Here is a 6411-nt window from a genome sequence, read left to right on the forward strand (position 1 = left end):
GTCGGCTGAGATACATGGAGAGATGGCCTGTTCGACTATGGTTGCTGGTTCGAGAGGCTGTTCTGAGCCCGTCTCCGAGGTGAATATACTCTGAAAGTAGGATGTTATTTCTTGAACAATTTGTGGTTCTTCAAACAAAACATTTCCAAGAGAGTTTTCAATAACAGTAATGCGGTTTCTTGCTCGTTTGCCTTTACAGATTGCATGAAAATAGCCTGAGTTTCTATCACCCGCTGCAAGCCACATTAATCTGCTCCTCTGTTTCCAAAAATCCTCTTCATCTTTGTAGGCTCTGAGCAGGTCACCATTGAGCCGAGAGATAAGTATATCGTTCTCCACTGTATTTGACATAGCCGTTTCCACTTCTTCTTTTAGCTTCTCAATTCGTAGACTGCTGTTTGTAGCTTGTCTTTTACTCCAGGAGGAAATAGCAAATCGAACTCTAGAGAGTCTTTCTCCCACAGAGAGATTAGGAATGGAGTTCCACGTTTCCATGATGATATCTCTAACCTCCGGGACGTTATTGAGCCTTCTGTCGTATCTGAAGAGCTTGCTCATCTTCTTCTTTGTCGCATCGACATATGTGACAATAGGTCTGTGGTCAGATCCTCGGAACTCTAGGTAGTGACATCTCCCTGACGGAAAGAGGTCAGACCATTCACTGTTTGCAATAGCTCTATCAAGCCTGCAGTGGATCAGGTGCTTGTTTCTCCGGCCTCTCCATGATAGAAAATTCCCGGAGTGTTTGAGATCAAACAAATCTCCGCTGGAAAGGAAGCTTCTAAAGGTGGAAAACGATCCTTCTGCCCTGAGTGGTCCTCCACTTTTTTCTGAGTTGTCAATAATCTCGTTGAAATCCCCCGTTAGTAGCCAAGGGGTATCTCTGTTAGCCGTAAGCGCTGAGACGTGGTTCCAGAAAGCAAAGCGTTGAGTAACATCTGGTTCTCCGTAGATGAAGGTGGTATGGAAGGTCTTCCCCTTATATGAGATAGCTGCATCAATATAATGTTGGGACGATACTAGTATCTGCAGATCAATCTCTGGCCTCCAGAATAACGCAAGTCCGCCGCTCCCCGGTCTAGATGGTGGTAGCAAGAAGTGGTTATCTGACTCCAAGAACTCTAGTTTGTCGAGTACGAAGGCATCATCGTTCTTAGTTTCAGAAAGGAAAATTATATCTGGTGAGATCTTCTTCCGGATCTCTTTGATACGTTGGACTGTTATGGGGTTTCCTAAACCACAACAGTTCCAACTTAGCATTGCTAAGGAAGAGGAGGCGACTGCCGGGGAAAATCCCGCGGTTGTCTGTTGCTTGCCGGGAAGATCTTTGCTGGCGGTCTCGGAGGTACAGCTGTACTAGAGCTTGCTGCTGTGTTGCCTAGATCGTTAAATCGAGTAGCATGTCGATTTGAGGGACCACTTGGTTGCCTCGCTGGAGATGCTGTTGCCCCTTTTGCTGCCTGTAGATTGCGTTTTCTAGAGTTAGATCCTTTGAAGACCTTTGGGCTGACACGAATCTCGCGTTGTTTGGACTTCGGGGGTCTACCCCTTCTCTTGCTCTGTTGTGGCTCTAGAGGGAGCTCAATGGGAACCTCAAGGGGGATAGTAGTATTTTGCTCTACTACCATGTCGATCTCCTCCCCTGTTTCAGCGCCGTCCCCTGTTTCAGCAGCTCTCGCATTGATATATTCTTGTTGCATCTCTCTTTCTCTTGCTAAAATAGTTGCTGCAGTCTGCTCCATCAAACCGTTGACTTCTCCATCTAAGACTCTTTGTCTCCTAGCTTCACTCTCCACTGGATCAGGACAGTTGGTGTACTGATAGGTAACTTCCCTTAACTCCTCCATGATTTCCTCTGTGGTTCGAGTTTGTGGTACTAAGCTAGGAGGTGGTGGAGGAAAGTCTTCTTTTTCCAAGTTTCTTTCCAAGGGGAGTCTACGCTGAACTGTTGGGCGCTCCAAACCTCCACTGTGGCCTGTGTCCTGCTCCTTAGCTCTCCATTGTTGCTCAATGGGAGATCTTACACCAAGATTTAGGTGTTCACGACCATAGGTGTGTCTACGGTGTGAGTATTGTGGAGAGATATCTGTTGCCTCGCGTCTGTGTGGTAACTTGCGCTCAGTTCTTCTCTGTTGTGGCGCCTCCGGCTCCACATTAGGAGTAATTTTATTCCTGAGTGGGGGTGCTCTAGACTGGTAGGTAGCAGCTCGTTCTCCATAGGGGTTCCCATGCCTGTCTAGGCGCTGATGGAAAGCCGTTTCGCGATAAGGACGTGGGGGGGACGGGTGTCTTATCGATCGATTAGATCTTGCTTGTTCCGTTACTGCTTTGTAAGGAGCTTCTCCTCTGTAGAGTTCATTGCTGTCGGAATTGTGTTTATCAGGACAATCTTGGGCTAGGTGAGATAGCTTGAGGCAGTAGGTGCAGAAGTTCTCGAGCTTCTCATACTCCAAAGTTATGATACATTCAGCTCCTCCAGAAAACTCAAGAACGGTGTCTTGCGGGATTGGTTTGAGGCCATCCATCATGATTTGCACTCGAGCAGAAGTCTTTGTGAGGATATAGCTTTCTAAGTGTCCAAACTCCTGTCCTATGTCTCGTAAGATCTTGTCATCCCAAAAGTGCAGGGGGATGCCTTTCAAACTGATCCAAAAGGGAATCTGAGACGGGAAGGTCGGTGATATAATGGGTTCCCATTGCTGAAGAATAATCATCCAACGGTTGAACTGGTAGGGGCGATTCTCCAGAACTGTACGCATCTCCTTCTCATCTTGGAATCTGAACTGGAAGCAGTCGTTTCCCAAGTCTGAGCCGTGTATTTTCCCCACTAAGTCCCACTTCCGTGTGAGATACGGTAGCAGAGAAGCCATGTTTTGTTCCCTTCGGTTGGTAACTCGACCGATAAGAGTGAGTGCATTCTCTCTGATGAGCCTGCTGGTGTCGAGATCTGAGGCTCTAATCCTGATGCGTGGTCTTCTTGGGTTATCCTGAACCTTTGCTTTGCCTTTTTCTTCTGCAGATAGTCTCCTCATTGTTGGTTTGAGTTGTTCGTTGTGTAGTTTGAGGCAGGGCCTTTTGCGTAGAAGCTAGTGTCTAGATGCAGTTGTGCTGTGAGGAAGCTGATAGCAAACGTCCAGAGAGTAGTGTGCTGAGTAGAGAAGCGTGACGGGGAATCAAGAAGAAGACAGAAAGAGCAAAGAAGATAGCCGGAGGAGGAGTAGGAACCGAAGCGTCTAGAGGAGTTCTGTCGACTCTGAGACCGGTTTTCTAGATGAGATCCCTTCTGTATGTTTCTGGAGACGAGGCTGTAGTTGCAGAGCAGGGAAGAGTGTAGATTTTCATGGGGGAGGAAGCCTTTCCGGTGCTAGCTCCAGCCATAGTCGCCGGCCGTTTTGGTTTGTTGTATCTATTATCCAGTGGTTTTTGGCCAAACTGGGGAACAATTCGAATCCAAAACCGGTGGCAGGGCTTTGGCAGACAGGACAGTAATCTCAAAATGGAAAGAAACGGGAAGAGTCTTTTGGGTAAAGGAGGGAGCTACGAAAAGTCAAACTCGGTTACAGACCATTCTCTGGAAGTGTGCCTGGGAGCGTTTAGTAAGATAAATACAGTTCCCCCACTTGCTTGTGTTTGCCACATGTAGAATCTAATCTATTAAAACAGAGTCCTACTATTTATCTACTTATAAATGTTATCATTTAAATTTTGGATCTATTCATATTTTACTAGAAATAGATATTAGTAAGATCTTTTTGAAATCCCCTTAGTTTACTTTTAATATTTCAAACTTTCCACTCCTATTTTTATGGATAACTATACATTCATAAAACTTTCACCATTTATATTTTTTGAAACTATCGATATTTTATTGTATTTAATTATTTCTTATTTATATTTGCATTAAACTTTTTAAAGCCTAACATAGCTGTTGTATACAATAACAATTAATAACTATGTACAATCTATAAAATAGATTATTATATATTAATAATATCGGATAAAAAATCTAAACAATAAGATTATAAAGTTACACAACATAAAACACTAAAATGTAAATCATATATATAAAATGTTTATGATAATATCAAAGTTTTATATTTATAAAAGAAAAAAATATCCGCACGAACGTGCGGGTTCAAATTCTAGTTAGTTTCTAAATGAGAAACTCTTCCTACTCTTCCTACTCTTCCTTTCTTTATTTTTCCTTCTAATTGTTTTCTTTTGTTTAATTTAATCGTGAGAGACTCTTTAAGAATATCACTAATGGTGCGTTAATAATCAATTCTGTTTTCAAGTTATTATATTTTTAATATAGAATTAATCTATTTAATACAGTGCCAGTGAGACTATATTAATTTATCTTATCTTAAAGGTTGTTCATTCAATTTGAAAGAAAAAAAAAGAGAGGCTAAAGGAGAAAAGAGTAGGATATAAAGCAGCAGAGGAACAAAAGGGAATATATGGAAACTTGTTTAAAGAACAAATGGGTAAGAAAAAGCTTTAAATATATTCCGCTTGTGTTGGTTCACCACTTCGCAATTCACATATATCTTTTACTTTTGTGAATTCAGTTTATAGTTTTTTCTTTTTTTGGTAAAATATGTTAAAAACTTGTGAGAAATGTATAAATTGTGTTATTGATATGAAGAGAGTTACATAGCTTTATATAGCAGAACTATATGAATCAAACAATAAATATGAAGATCATATAATCATTAAGAAGAATATATGATGGAGTGATTATAGTGATTGAGTGAATCATATGAGTTATGATTGATACTCTTTCCTTGATACGCCTCTTCAAGCTCAAGGGGGTGATGAAGCCAAGATAGCGGAAGCAGCGGCTTGAGATTGACATTTTTTAAAAAAATAAGATAGGAGATAAGAAGAAGCCTTGCGCTTGAACCATACGGTGAGACGGACTTTTAGCTTGGATTGATTTAGACACGGACGACTATACTACTAGTCGTGTGGAAGCATATAGCTTGATGGAGTCATAAATGACTTGATCACATATCAATTCTGGAGTTGCGGAAAAAGTAGATGTGTGCACACCTTGACTAGAGATGCAGAAGAACTGGAACGTTGGCTTTATAAATCACTACAAGAAGTATTTTGGCTTGATAAAAAGAAAAATAACAAATGAGAACCAAAAGATTAAAAAAAACTTGAAATAAAAGAAGAAGAAAACCAAAAACGTGAAATTCTAAATAAAAGCTACGGAAACATGTTTATCTTGAGTTTGATCGGTGGATCAAAACTCACAAAAATAACCTGCTCTGATACCATAAAAACTTATGAGAAATGTATAAATTGTGTTATTGATATGAAGAGAGTTACATAGCTTTATATAGCAGAACTATATGAATCAAACAATAAATATGAAGATCATATAATCATTAAGAAGAATATATGATGGAGTGATTATAGTGATTGAGTGAATCATATGAGTTATGATTGATACTCTTTCCTTGATATATGTTACCTAGCTAATGTTCAAAAAATATATATATGTTACCTAGTTGTGCTACTGTTTTTTTTAACATCAGCTGTGCTACTATTTGAATACATGATTTAATCTGTTCACATAAAATATGTTTAATTAATTAAGCTTAGAAGTTTTTTGGTTTTTCTCGTATTTTCAGAACATTTGTGAAAGAGAAGTATATTTTAAGCTATGTATGGAATCACCAGTTCACCAATGCCATTCATATATGAGAAATGAATCAATAGTATACGTCTTGGTACGTTTACGGTAATTTAGAATCGTTGCCAAAAGGAAACACGAAATATTCTTCCACCTTATATGTGTTTAATTAAAAAAGAGAGAGAGTTGAGATTGAAACTATATCAGAGAAGCATATACTAGCTAGCCAACAAGATTTTTATATTTACAGTCGCACGAGAGAAAGACAGAGAGACATATGTAGAAAACGATTGATCAATTATTTTTCTAAATCGCATTTTAAAAAGTTGTGTATAATTGTTCTAAAATTTAGTGGATGCAAAAGAAAGTAAGAAAGAAAGGGAATATCTGATTTGATTGATTACCATAAACTAGGACACTAGGACAGATATTCACTTAAATAATATTGAAATAAGTTTGAGTCGCGGAATCTTCCAACCGGGTTAGTGAAGTGACCAGGAAGGTAGAAGATTCTTCCATATAAATATTTTAAACCACGTGTATTTATCTGATTCTCCACGTGTCTCCCCTCTCTCCACGCCGGACCGGTTTCGGGACTCGGGTCGAAAACGAGTTTCGACTGTCGGTGATCCGAGTTGGTTTATTGGGCCGTGGGCCTATTTCTTTGTTGTAACTCATGTGTGTGCGTGGGCTTTTGTTTTTGGTTTTGTTGTATTTGGGCTTGTTCCTAATTTACCCTTTGGACCTTTATAAATATTTCAATT

Source organism: Raphanus sativus, chromosome 6 (genome assembly GCF_000801105.2).
Source record: "Raphanus sativus cultivar WK10039 chromosome 6, ASM80110v3, whole genome shotgun sequence".
In the NCBI taxonomy this organism is placed as follows: Eukaryota; Viridiplantae; Streptophyta; class Magnoliopsida; order Brassicales; family Brassicaceae; genus Raphanus; species Raphanus sativus.